Source organism: Lepisma saccharinum, chromosome 13, assembly GCF_977018435.1.
Source record: "Lepisma saccharinum chromosome 13, izLepSacc3.1, whole genome shotgun sequence".
NCBI lineage: Eukaryota > Metazoa > Arthropoda > Insecta > Zygentoma > Lepismatidae > Lepisma > Lepisma saccharinum.
Genome location: NC_139241.1, coordinates 15,932,329 through 15,946,300, shown reverse-complemented (window position 1 = coordinate 15,946,300; position 13,972 = coordinate 15,932,329). Strand labels below are relative to the sequence as shown.

The 13,972-nt window shown below is 37.7% G+C and overlaps 6 non-coding genes across 6 annotated transcripts; all 6 read left to right on the top strand.

Annotated features, from left to right (window-relative positions):
* The first annotated feature begins 2,939 nt into the window (after positions 1-2,939).
* On the top strand, positions 2,940-3,056 carry LOC145997825 (U5 spliceosomal RNA). Its single transcript, XR_014443214.1, has one exon. It is a non-coding gene; the product is annotated as a U5 spliceosomal RNA (small nuclear RNA).
* A 1,555-nt stretch (positions 3,057-4,611) lies between these two features.
* Positions 4,612-4,727, top strand: LOC145997837 (U5 spliceosomal RNA). The gene has a single exon (XR_014443226.1). It is a non-coding gene; the product is annotated as a U5 spliceosomal RNA (small nuclear RNA).
* Positions 4,728-6,282: 1,555 nt separating this feature from the next.
* LOC145997737 (U5 spliceosomal RNA) lies at positions 6,283-6,400 on the top strand. The gene has a single exon (XR_014443132.1). It is a non-coding gene; the product is annotated as a U5 spliceosomal RNA (small nuclear RNA).
* A 1,575-nt stretch (positions 6,401-7,975) lies between these two features.
* Positions 7,976-8,093, top strand: LOC145997707 (U5 spliceosomal RNA). Its single transcript, XR_014443103.1, has one exon. It is a non-coding gene; the product is annotated as a U5 spliceosomal RNA (small nuclear RNA).
* Positions 8,094-9,647: 1,554 nt separating this feature from the next.
* On the top strand, positions 9,648-9,765 carry LOC145997591 (U5 spliceosomal RNA). The gene has a single exon (XR_014442992.1). It is a non-coding gene; the product is annotated as a U5 spliceosomal RNA (small nuclear RNA).
* Positions 9,766-11,340: 1,575 nt separating this feature from the next.
* LOC145997766 (U5 spliceosomal RNA) lies at positions 11,341-11,457 on the top strand. Its single transcript, XR_014443159.1, has one exon. It is a non-coding gene; the product is annotated as a U5 spliceosomal RNA (small nuclear RNA).
* The last annotated feature ends 2,515 nt before the right edge of the window (positions 11,458-13,972 follow it).

Below are 13,972 nucleotides of genomic sequence, written 5' to 3'. Positions count from 1 at the left end.
GAGAAACAGTATTTTAAAGATAACACAATACAGCCCTAAATATTATTTTATCTAGAACAAATAAATTAAAAGAAAAATATTATAAAAAAATAATAGAAAATAAATAAATAAATTTCCGGCCTCTCATGGCAATCAAATACACCTCACTCTTATTCTGAGCACATCACTATCACACTGCTGTGGACCTTGCACACAGGTTTCCCACATCTTCTGCAACGTTCCGTCGTCTTCCTGCCCTCTTGTCTTGTGCAGACCTGGCATCTTACTCTTCTCTTTGAAGATCTATCCTACAGTCTCTGTGCCTGCCTTACTTTACTACGCCGCAAAGTTTCATTGCCTCGGTTACTGGTTTCTTCAGGTTCAAGCTTTGGCACTTCCCCGCATGTGAGGAAGAATCAACTCATTCGCACACTCGATAAGGAACGTACGGCGACTGTGACTGAAGCCTGAATGGTTATCAGAATGCTGTGACAAGTAGCATGTGTATGCATTTAGAACGCCTACATTGATTACATTATAGAAGAGGGACATTGGCCATCGACGTGTCTGTATTCTGCAGGTGTATGTTTGAACCAGTTTGTCCATGGCGTCCACTCCCTTCTTTGTTTGGTTGTAAAACTTTATGATTTCTGACTTCTTCTTACAATCATCATCAATGTGTGTGTCATGATGCATGGTGCTGAGTAGAATAACACTCTTGTTTTTCTCCGGCACGTAGCTTACCAGGGTCTCATTTTCATGGAAGGCGAATTGTGATGTGCAAGGCTGTCTTGTCTTGATATTGGTAACTGCAGGTGGGATTTCACGTCTGTTTTTCTTTACTGTTCCAACAATGGTTACATTTTGTAACAGGAGAGCGTTAGCCAAGTCATGACTTGTGAATAATTGGTCAGTTGTGATATTTCTTCCAGAGTTCCGCAGTGTGTAGCACAGTTTCTTCACGACGTTGCTGACGAGGATCTTTTGAATTGGCTCTCCTGGCTGTCGTACCAAATATAGGTTAGACCGTCTTTGGCGTAAAAGTTGTCAGCATCGCACAACCAGAAGATCTTAATGTCGTATTTGGCTAGCTTGCTTCCTATGTATTGCACGAACTGGCATCTCCCACGGAAAGGCACTAACTGTTCATCAATCGTAAGAAAGGCGCCGGGCACCATGATTCTGCTACAGTTTTTGATAAAAAGTGTCCAGATATATCGAAATGCAGCCATGTGATCAGTCTCCAGACATGCAGCGCCAGTATGTTTGTCATCAGATCAGAGCAGTCTTCTGATGTCTTCGAAACGATTTACTTCAAAGGTTGCTTTGTATTTCGGGTTGAAGAATTTGTTGATAAAAAGCTAAGGAACAGGGACATCCCAACTTCTCTCAGTTGGCCTCGATCCGCGCCAAATACATCTGCGCATGCGCACTTTGCAGTGAGTCATGGCAGGGTATGTGGTTGACCTTGAGATGATTGCGTTTAGTTTGGGCATAATTGAACATAATATGTAGGATCAATTTCCCTTTATGAATGTTTTCCTGCTGTTTTCAGGCTGGGGTCAAAATGACCCCACACATGGAAAGGAAGGGTATTGTTAAAAAAACGTAAAAAATATAATTTAAAATAAATTGTAAGCAATTTATTTATACATGTTCCTATAGCTGAAGGAGTATGGTAAGATGTCAGAGAAAATCAGAATTATTTATTTAGATTTTATTATAATACCAGGAAATAAACAGACAGTGGGGTCAAAATGACCCCACACATGCATCCGAGGGTTAAATGTGTATCATTATCTTTATTGTGCATTAGAATCTGCTCAGTGGTTCAAAATGTACATCAAATAACACACATATGGTGATGAATACCGTGGGCCACGTTTAAAATTCATGGCTATGATTTATGCAGATGTTTAAGATTTAGATCCATTCACGATGATAATTAATCAGAAGCTACCACTTGGACTCAGTGGGGCCTGGAAACTGTGGATTAGTTGGAGCTTCTCGAACAGCGTACAGGCGAGATTTAAGACTAACATAAATGTGTATTTTAAGAAGTTAGTCAAGCGTTTGCTTGTAATATGAACACAATCAATCCTTGGATGTTCTACAGATACATTATTTTTCATTATTCTTAAAAAAATGTCATCTTGGCATTTTGTTTAAAAGTTTTATTTTTTTTAAAAAAAATATATCCTTTTTTACAAATCAACATTAAAAGCATGTTAAAACAAACGAAAGAACACAAATTTGCCAACCCTGTATGGAAGTAACATTGTGAAAAAGAAGTTGTTAGCGTATGATAGGAAATTTTGGAACACAAAATTCCTTTTACTTATTTATTTCTCTTTAATTTACAATTGTCGAAATGTAACTTGCTTTGATGCCGAGAATTATTACGTTAAGTAATTTCCACGGAACTATCTTGTTTTATATTCATGGCTATTGCCCAATCTATACTAAATTTCGAGATTCCATCACTACATATATACGTGCAAGAATCGCATGACATGAAAGTGACCCGTCACAACCGAAATAACTGCGGTAATTTTCTTTCTTGCTTCGGTTTGGTTTCTTTACGAAACATTATTAAGCATGCCTGTGGGAGAAACCCGAAAGTGTAATCGTCTTGCATATGAGAACAGGTAAACTGAAAATTCTTCGTGAAATGAAATTTGTTGCCAAAGTGCAAGTTCCCACTAGTTGAAATGGTGGCCGAGAGATGGCAGAATTTGCTGTCGGTTTATCATTTGTGTATGTTGGTCCGTGCACATGACGCAAATTAGAAATCGGTACGGATTTATATCCTTATTCTCTCGTTTTAAGAAACGAAAATCACACAAAACGAGGTTTTATGTTTCAACAAGTAAAACAGCAATTTCCTACGGAACCTACACGTTCCCATGAGCAGTGAATTGAACTGCAACATAGGCTAGGAAAAATTGGTGGCCTGGAAACAACTCTGGTTTCCCTTCATACGCAATAATCTTTCGCCTTTTACTAAAGATCTCCGTGGAGGGGAACAACAAACGAGTCTAATATTATTTTTTATAAAGCCTTGGTACAAACTGAGCCCGATTAGCAAACACAACGAAAACTGTAGGTGGAAATGTGTGCTCTTGATAATCTCTCACCTTCTGAAATTTGCAGGCAGGAGGATCTGTATGGGCGCTTGCTGCTAAATTTCCAAATGCTCTTGTCATTTCACAACGAAGCCGAACATGGAAATGACTTCACAGGGAGGATTGTATGGAAATAGAGTTAGCATGATCAAAACAAAGTGTTTTAAACAATATGTTTTCTCCGTTTAAAACATATTTCTTTGTTTATTTCAAATGTTTAAACAAAGCGTTTGAAACATTTTTCTTTTCAGATTTGTTTAAAACACATTTTGATACTTGACGTTTGATAGTTTGTGATTATTTGTGTGTTTTGTAACTACGCGTTTTCTTTAAATGAGTATCATTCTCTTTATTGTGCATTAGAATCTTCTCAGTGGTTCAAAATGTACATCAAATAACACACATATGGTGATGAATACCTTGGGCCACGTTTAAAATTCATGGCTATGATTTATGCAGATGTTTAAGATTTAGATCCATTCACGATGATAATTAATCAGAAGCTACCACTTGGACTCAGTGGGGCCTGGAAACTGTGGATTAGTTGGAGCTTCTCGAACAGCGTACAGGCGAGATTTAAGACTAACATAAATGTGTATTTTAAGAAGTTAGTCAAGCGTTTGCTTGTAATATGAACACAATCAATCCTTGGATGTTCTACAGATACATTATTTTTCATTATTCTTAAAAAAATGTCATCTTGGCATTTTGTTTAAAAGTTTTATTTTTTTAAAAAAAAAATATATCCTTTTCGACAAATCAACATTAAAAGCATGTTAAAACAAACAAAAGAACACAAATTTGCCAACCCTGTATGGAAGTAACATTGTGAAAAAGAAGTCGTTAGCGTATGATAGGAAATTTTGGAACACAAAATTCCTTTTACTTATTTCTTTCTCTCTAATTTACAATTGTCGAAATGTAACTTGCTTTGATGCCGAGAATTATTACGTTAAGTAATTTCCACGGAACTATCTTGTTTTATATTCATGGCTATTTCCCAATCTATACTAAATTTCGAGATTCCATCACTACATATATACGTGCAAGAATCGCATGACATTAAAGTGACCCGTCACAACCGAAATAACTGCGGTAATTTTCTTTCTTGCTTCGGTTTGGTTTCTTTACGAAACATTATTAAGCATGCCTGTGGGAGAAACCCGAAAGTGTAATCGTCTTGCATATGAGAACAGGTAAACTGAAAATTCTTCGTGAAATGGAATTTGTTGCCAAAGTACAAGTTCCCACTAGTTGATATGGTGGCCGAGAGATGGCAGAATTTGCTGTCGGTTTATCATTTGTGTACGTTGGTCCCTGCACATGACGCAAATTAGAAATCGGCACGGATTTATATCCTTATTCTCTCGTTTAAAGAAACGAAAATCACACAAAACGAGGTTTTATGTTTCAACAAGTAAAACAGCAATTTCCTACGGAACCTACACGTTCCCATGAGCAGTGAATTGAACTGCAACATAGTCTAGGAAAATTGGTGGCCTGGAAACAACTCTGGTTTCCCTTCATACGCAAAAATCTTTCGCCTTTTACTAAAATTTCCGTGGAGGGAAACAACAAACGAGTCTAATATTATTTTTTATAAAGCCTTGGTACAAACTGAGCCCGATTAGCAAACACAACGAAAACTGTAGGTGGAAATGTGTGCTCTTGATAATCTCTCACCTTCTGAAATTTGCAGGCAGGAGGATCTGTATGGGCGCTTGCTGCTAAATTTCCAAATGCTCTTGTCATTTCACAACGAAGCCGAACATGGAAATGACTTCACAGGGAGGATTGTATGGAAATAGAGTTAGCATGATCAAAACAAAGTGTTTTAAACAATATGTTTTCTCCGTTTAAAACATTTTTGTTTGTTTATTTCAAATGTTTAAACAAAGCGTTTGAAACATTTTTTCTTTTCAGATTTGTTTAAAACACATTTTGATACTTGACGTTTGATAGTTTGTGATTATTTGTGTGTTTTGTAACTACGCGTTTTCTTTAAATGGGTATCATTCTCTTCATTGTGCATTAGAATCTGCTCAGTGGTTCAAAACGTACATCAGATAACACACATCTGGTGATGAATACCGTGGGCCACGTTTAAAATTCATGGTTATGGTTTATGCACATGTTTAAGATTTAGATCCATTCACGATGATAATTAATCAGAAGCTACCACTTGGACTCAGTGGGGCCTGGAAACTGTTGATTAGTTGGAGCTTCTCGAACAGAGTACAGGCGAGATTTAAGACTAACATAAATGTGTATTTTAAGAAGTTAGTCAAGCGTTTGCTTGTAATATGAACACAATCAATCCTTGGATGTTCTACAGATACATTATTTTTCATTATTCTTAAAAAAATGTCATCTTGGCATTTTGTTTAAAAGTTTTATTTTTTTAAAAAAAATATATCCTTTTCGACAAATCAACATTAAAAGCATGTTAAAACAAACAAAAGAACACAAATTTGCCAACCCTGTATGGAAGTAACATTGTGAAAAAGAAGTCGTTAGCGTATGATAGGAAATTTTGGAACACAAAATTCCTTTTACTTATTTCTTTCTCTCTAATTTACAATTGTCGAAATGTAACTTGCTTTGATGCCGAGAATTATTACGTTAAGTAATTTCCACGGAACTATCTTGTTTTATATTCATGGCTATTGCCCAATCTATAGTAAATTTCGAGATTCCATCACTACATATATACGTGCAAGAATCGCATGACATTAAAGTGACCCGTCACAACCGAAATAACTGCGGTAATTTTCTTTCTTGCTTCGGTTTGGTTTCTTTACGAAACATTATTAAGCATGCCTGTGGGAGAAACCCGAAAGTGTAATCGTCTTGCATATGAGAACAGGTAAACTGAAAATTCTTCGTGAAATGGAATTTGTTGCCAAAGTACAAGTTCCCACTAGTTGATATGGTGGCCGAGAGATGGCAGAATTTGCTGTCGGTTTATCATTTGTGTATGTTGGTCCCTGCACATGACGCAAATTAGAAATCGGCACGGATTTATATCCTTATTCTCTCGTTTAAAGAAACGAAAATCACACAAAACGAGGTTTTATGTTTCAACAAGTAAAACAGCAATTTCCTACGGAACCTACACGTTCCCATGAGCAGTGAATTGAACTGCAACATAGGCTAGGAAAAATTGGTGGCCTGGAAACAACTCTGGTTTCCCTTCATACGCAAAAATCTTTCGACTTTTACTAAAGATTTCCGTGGAGGGGAACAACAAACGAGTTTAATATTATTTTTTATAAAGGCTTGGTACAAACTGAGCCCGATTAGCAAACACAACGAAAACTGTAGGTGGAATTGTGTGCTCTTGCTCAGCTTGATAATCTCTCACCTTCTGAAATTTGCAGGCAGGATAATCTGTATGGGCGCTTGCTGCCAAATTTCCAAATGCTCTTGTCATTTCACAACGAAGCCGAACATGGAAATGACTTCACAGGGAGGATTGTATGGAAATAGAGTTAGCATGATCAAAACAAAGTGTTTTAAACAATATGTTTTCTCCGTTTAAAACATTTTTGTTTGTTTATTTCAAATGTTTAAGCAAAGCGTAATGTATAAGAAAGTAGATATGTTTCTTTTCAGATTTGTTTAAAACACATTTTGATACTTGATGTTTGATAGTTTGTGATTATTTGTGTGTTTTGTAACTACGCGTTTTCTTTAAATGTGTATCATTCTCTTCATTGTGCATTAGAATCTGCTCAGTGGTTCAAAATGTACATCAAATAACACACATCTGGTGATGAATACCGTGGGCCACGTTTAAAATTCATGGCTACGATTTATGCAGATGTTTAAGATTTAGATCCATTCACGATGATAATTAATCAGAAGCTACCACTTGGACTCAGTGGGGCCTGGAAACTGTGAATTAGTTGGAGCTTCTCGAACAGCGTACAGGCGAGATTTAAGACTAACATAAATGTGTATTTTAAGAAGTTAGTCAAGCGTTTGCTTGTAATATGAACACAATCAATCCTTGGATGTTCTACAGATACATTATTTTTCATTATTCTTAAAAAAATGTCATCTTGGCATTTTGTTTAAAAGTTTTATTTTTTTAAAAAAAAATATATCCTTTTTTACAAATCAACATTAAAAGCATGTTAAAACAAACGAAAGAACACAAATTTGCCAACCCTGTATGGAAGTAACATTGTGAAAAAGAAGTTGTTAGCGTATGATAGGAAATTTTGGAACACAAAATTCCTTTTACTTATTTATTTCTCTCTAATTTACAATTGTCGAAATGTAACTTGCTTTGATGCCGAGAATTATTACGTTAAGTAATTTCCACGGAACTATCTTGTTTTATATTCATGGCTATTGCCCAATCTATACTAAATTTCGAGATTCCATCACTACATATATACGTGCAAGAATCGCATGACATGAAAGTGACCCGTCACAACCGAAATAACTGCTGTAATTTTCTTTCTTGCTTCGGTTTGGTTTCTTTACGAAACATTATTAAGCATGCCTGTGGGAGAAACCCGAAAGTGTAATCGTCTTGCATATGAGAACAGGTAAACTGAAAATTCTTCGTGAAATGAAATTTGTTGCCAAAGTGCAAGTTCCCACTAGTTGAAATGGTGGCCGAGAGATGGCAGAATTTGCTGTCGGTTTATCATTTGTGTATGTTGGTCCGTGCACATGACGCAAATTAGAAATCGGTACGGATTTATATCCTTATTCTCTCGTTTTAAGAAACGAAAATCACACAAAACGAGGTTTTATGTTTCAACAAGTAAAACAGCAATTTCCTACGGAACCTACACGTTCCCATGAGCAGTGAATTGAACTGCAACATAGGCTAGGAAAAATTGGTGGCCTGGAAACAACTCTGGTTTCCCTTCATACGCAATAATCTTTCGCCTTTTACTAAAGATTTCCGTGGAGGGGAACAACAAACGAGTCTAATATTATTTTTTATAAAGGCTTGGTACAAACTGAGCCCGATTAGCAAACACAACGAAAACTGTAGGTGGAAATGTGTGCTCTTGATAATCTCTCACCTTCTGAAATTTGCAGGCAGGAGGATCTGTATGGGCGCTTGCTGCTAAATTTCCAAATGCTCTTGTCATTTCACAACGAAGCCGAACATGGAAATGACTTCACAGGGAGGATTGTATGGAAATAGAGTTAGCATGATCAAAACAAAGTGTTTTAAACAATATGTTTTCTCCCTTTAAAACATATTTCTTTGTTTATTTCAAATGTTTAAACAAAGCGTTTGAAACATTTTTTCTTTTCAGATTTGTTTAAAACACATTTTGATACTTGACGTTTGATAGTTTGTGATTATTTGTGTGTTTTGTAACTACGCGTTTTCTTTAAATGTGTATCATTCTCTTCATTGTGCATTAGAATCTGCTCAGTGGTTCAAAACGTACATCAGATAACACACATCTGGTGATGAATACCGTGGGCCACGTTTAAAATTCATGGCTATGGTTTATGCACATGTTTAAGATTTAGATCCATTCACGATGATAATTAATCAGAAGCTACCACTTGGACTCAGTGGGGCCTGGAAACTGTTGATTAGTTGGAGCTTCTCGAACAGAGTACAGGCGAGATTTAAGACTAACATAAATGTGTATTTTAAGAAGTTAGTCAAGCGTTTGCTTGTAATATGAACACAATCAATCCTTGGATGTTCTACAGATACATTATTTTTCATTATTCTTAAAAAAATGTCATCTTGGCATTTTGTTTAAAAGTTTTATTTTTTAAAAAAATATATATCCTTTTCGACAAATCAACATTAAAAGCATGTTAAAACAAACAAAAGAACACAAATTTGCCAACCCTGTATGGAAGTAACATTGTGAAAAAGAAGTCGTTAGCGTATGATAGGAAATTTTGGAACACAAAATTCCTTTTACTTATTTCTTTCTCTCTAATTTACAATTGTCGAAATGTAACTTGCTTTGATGCCGAGAATTATTACGTTAAGTAATTTCCACGGAACTATCTTGTTTTATATTCATGGCTATTGCCCAATCTATAGTAAATTTCGAGATTCCATCACTACATATATACGTGCAAGAATCGCATGACATTAAAGTGACCCGTCACAACCGAAATAACTGCGGTAATTTTCTTTCTTGCTTCGGTTTGGTTTCTTTACGAAACATTATTAAGCATGCCTGTGGGAGAAACCCGAAAGTGTAATCGTCTTGCATATGAGAACAGGTAAACTGAAAATTCTTCGTGAAATGGAATTTGTTGCCAAAGTACAAGTTCCCACTAGTTGATATGGTGGCCGAGAGATGGCAGAATTTGCTGTCGGTTTATCATTTGTGTATGTTGGTCCCTGCACATGACGCAAATTAGAAATCGGCACGGATTTATATCCTTATTCTCTCGTTTAAAGAAACGAAAATCACACAAAACGAGGTTTTATGTTTCAACAAGTAAAACAGCAATTTCCTACGGAACCTACACGTTCCCATGAGCAGTGAATTGAACTGCAACATAGGCTAGGAAAAATTGGTGGCCTGGAAACAACTCTGGTTTCCCTTCATACGCAAAAATCTTTCGCCTTTTACTAAAGATTTCCGTGGAGGGGAACAACAAACGAGTCTAATATTATTTTTTATAAAGGCTTGGTACAAACTGAGCCCGATTAGCAAACACAACGAAAACTGTAGGTGGAATTGTGTGCTCTTGCTCAGCTTGATAATCTCTCACCTTCTGAAATTTGCAGGCAGGATAATCTGTATGGGCGCTTGCTGCTAAATTTCCAAATGCTCTTGTCATTTCACAACGAAGCCGAACATGGAAATGACTTCACAGGGAGGATTGTATGGAAATAGAGTTAGCATGATCAAAACAAAGTGTTTTAAACAATATGTTTTCTCCGTTTAAAACATTTTTGTTTGTTTATTTCAAATGTTTAAACAAAGCGTAATGTATAAAAAAGTAGATATGTTTCTTTTCAGATTTGTTTAAAACACATTTTGATACTTGATGTTTGATAGTTTGTGATTATTTGTGTGTTTTGTAACTACGCGTTTTCTTTAAATGTGTATCATTCTCTTCATTGTGCATTAGAATCTGCTCAGTGGTTCAAAATGTACATCAAATAACACACATCTGGTGATGAATACCGTGGGCCACGTTTAAAATTCATGGCTACGATTTATGCAGATGTTTAAGATTTAGATCCATTCACGATGATAATTAATCAGAAGCTACCACTTGGACTCAGTGGGGCCTGGAAACTGTGAATTAGTTGGAGCTTCTCGAACAGCGTACAGGCGAGATTTAAGACTAACATAAATGTGTATTTTAAGAAGTTAGTCAAGCGTTTGCTTGTAATATGAACACAATCAATCCTTGGATGTTCTACAGATACATTATTTTTCATTATTCTTAAAAAAATGTCATCTTGGCATTTTGTTTAAAAGTTTTATTTTTTTAAAAAAAAATATATCCTTTTTTACAAATCAACATTAAAAGCATGTTAAAACAAACGAAAGAACACAAATTTGCCAACCCTGTATGGAAGTAACATTGTGAAAAAGAAGTTGTTAGCGTATGATAGGAAATTTTGGAACACAAAATTCCTTTTACTTATTTCTTTCTCTCTAATTTACAATTGTCGAAATGTAACTTGCTTTGATGCCGAGAATTATTACGTTAAGTAATTTCCACGGAACTATCTTGTTTTATATTCATGGCTATTGCCCAATCTATACTAAATTTCGAGATTCCATCACTACATATATACGTGCAAGAATCGCATGACATGAAAGTGACCCGTCACAACCGAAATAACTGCGGTAATTTTCTTTCTTGCTTCGGTTTGGTTTCTTTACGAAACATTATTAAGCATGCCTGTGGGAGAAACCCGAAAGTGTAATCGTCTTGCATATGAGAACAGGTAAACTGAAAATTCTTCGTGAAATGAAATTTGTTGCCAAAGTGCAAGTTCCCACTAGTTGAAATGGTGGCCGAGAGATGGCAGAATTTGCTGTCGGTTTATCATTTGTGTATGTTGGTCCGTGCACATGACGCAAATTAGAAATCGGTACGGATTTATATCCTTATTCTCTCGTTTTAAGAAACGAAAATCACACAAAACGAGGTTTTATGTTTCAACAAGTAAAACAGCAATTTCCTACGGAACCTACACGTTCCCATGAGCAGTGAATTGAACTGCAACATAGGCTAGGAAAAATTGGTGGCCTGGAAACAACTCTGGTTTCCCTTCATACGCAATAATCTTTCGCCTTTTACTAAAGATTTCCGTGGAGGGGAACAACAAACGAGTCTAATATTATTTTTTATAAAGCCTTGGTACAAACTGAGCCCGATTAGCAAACACAACGAAAACTGTAGGTGGAAATGTGTGCTCTTGATAATCTCTCACCTTCTGAAATTTGCAGGCAGGAGGATCTGTATGGGCGCTTGCTGCTAAATTTCCAAATGCTCTTGTCATTTCACAACGAAGCCGAACATGGAAATGACTTCACAGGGAGGATTGTATGGAAATAGAGTTAGCATGATCAAAACAAAGTGTTTTAAACAATATGTTTTCTCCCTTTAAAACATATTTCTTTGTTTATTTCAAATGTTTAAACAAAGCGTTTGAAACATTTTTTCTTTTCAGATTTGTTTAAAACACATTTTGATACTTGACGTTTGATAGTTTGTGATTATTTGTGTGTTTTGTAACTACGCGTTTTCTTTAAATGTGTATCATTCTCTTCATTGTGCATTAGAATCTGCTCAGTGGTTCAAAACGTACATCAGATAACACACATCTGGTGATGAATACCGTGGGCCACGTTTAAAATTCATGGCTATGGTTTATGCACATGTTTAAGATTTAGATCCATTCACGATGATAATTAATCAGAAGCCCCCCTCCATGTAGGACTGCCTTGACGGGGCGAGGGGGCTTAGTAGGGAGGTCAATTTTCATCTCGTCATTTCACCCATTCTTCATATCCATATCTCACGTTTTTCACCATTCCATCACGTCATTCATCTCCATATCTTTGACCTCCCTATTAAGTAAGGTAGGGAGGTCATTTTCATCTCATCATTTCACTCATTCTTCACATCCATATCTCACGTTTTCACCATACCATCACGTCATTCATCTCCATATCTTTGACCTCCCTATAACTAAGGGTCCTGCTAGAGGAGACAACCTCGATAAAAAACCCCTATCCCAAGGTGTGAGTTGCACGTGCCGATGGGACAGTGTTGGCTGCAGGGGTAGGTGCAGTCGCGAACGTGGCCTCGGGGATTTCGGTTTGGTCCTCGAGTAGCCTCCATTTTTGGGGGTAGGCCTTCCTCGGCATAGAGGGCATGTCGAGGCGACAATTTATGGACCCTCCACAATAAATCTTTTTGTATATGGGTACAAAAAACAACTCAAACGGGGGGAAACCCCCAAAACGAGCGCGGCCTTCCAGCCCGCTCCAATTAGTGGAAAAGACAAGTAACGTTCCACGTTACCTTGTTATCAGTATTGTTGAGAAGACCGACGATCAATCTGGAACAACATCGAAGAAACATGGAGCTGCTACATTGAAGGACTTGTCACCATTTCTTATCAAGAAACAGCTAGACTACGCCGCTGGTTCAGATGTACCAGAAATAAAAAAGCTGCGAAACGGGAGTCTACTTATCCAGACCAGCACAGATCGCCAGACCAACAATCTTCTAAAGCTAAGATCTTTGGGCGACTTCCCTGTTAACGTTGAACCACATCGTCAACTTAACAGTAGTAAAGGTGTGATTCGCCACTGGGATCTGTTAAATGCTGAGGAGGAAGAAATTCTTCAAGCACTTTCAGACCAACATGTCACCGCAGTGCAGCGAATCAAGACACGTAAGTCCGGAGAACTTGTTCCAACTGCTTCCATTATTTTGACCTTCCAAACGACCACTCTCCCAGATATTGTACGGGCTGGATATTTGAGACTCAAAGTCCGGCCGTACATCCCTAACCCGATGCGGTGTTTCAAATGCCAGCACTTTGGGCACACTCAGCCTTCCTGCAAGGCCACTACCGCCCTTTGTGGTAAGTGTAGTCTGCCTGATCATGGGACCGAACCTTGTTCTTCAGGTCCCAAATGCATTAACTGCCAAGGCGAGCACCCAGTCTGGCATCGCAACTGCCCCTCTTTCCAACAAGAGAAGAAAATCCGAGAGTTGGTCGTCACAGAGAAAATCTCTGCTGGGGAAGCAAAACAACGTCTCCGTGAAAGCATACGCACCACTCTACCTGTGCCATTCGCTACAGTTGCTGCAGCTGCTCTTACCCGTCGCAGTGTAGGTGTACAAACCAGCGACGTGTCAACCCAAACAACAACGCTTCCCGTCGTAGCTCGTCCTGCTTCGAGGAAACCAGCAACCACACCTCGCTCCACAGAGAAAAAGTTCAAGCAGGTGCATTCCAAAGAATACTTTCTGAAGTCCAGTAGCTCTCCAGTCAGGGTGACAGCCACCACCCTGAAACTTAAGGCGCAGCTGAAAGCTGCCCGGCGGGCGCTCAAAGCACCCGCCCCCACTGCCCCTTCTTCATCCCCTTCGCCCTCTGTGTCCTTACCCGAGGACATGATACAGGACGAAGCCGCGGATGAAGAATTTATCAAGGTGACAGGGCCTAGAAATAGAGTACGCCTCAAAAGGTAACTATAATACCTCCAGCTATGGCTTATTGTCTCCAATGGAACCTTAACGGTTTCCGTACACATCTCGAGGAACTGCAAATCTTAATATCTGAATTTGACCCTGCCATTATATGTCTCCAAGAGTCACATTTTCGTCCAAATGAATCAGTGATTCTAAACGGATACACGCTTTACCGC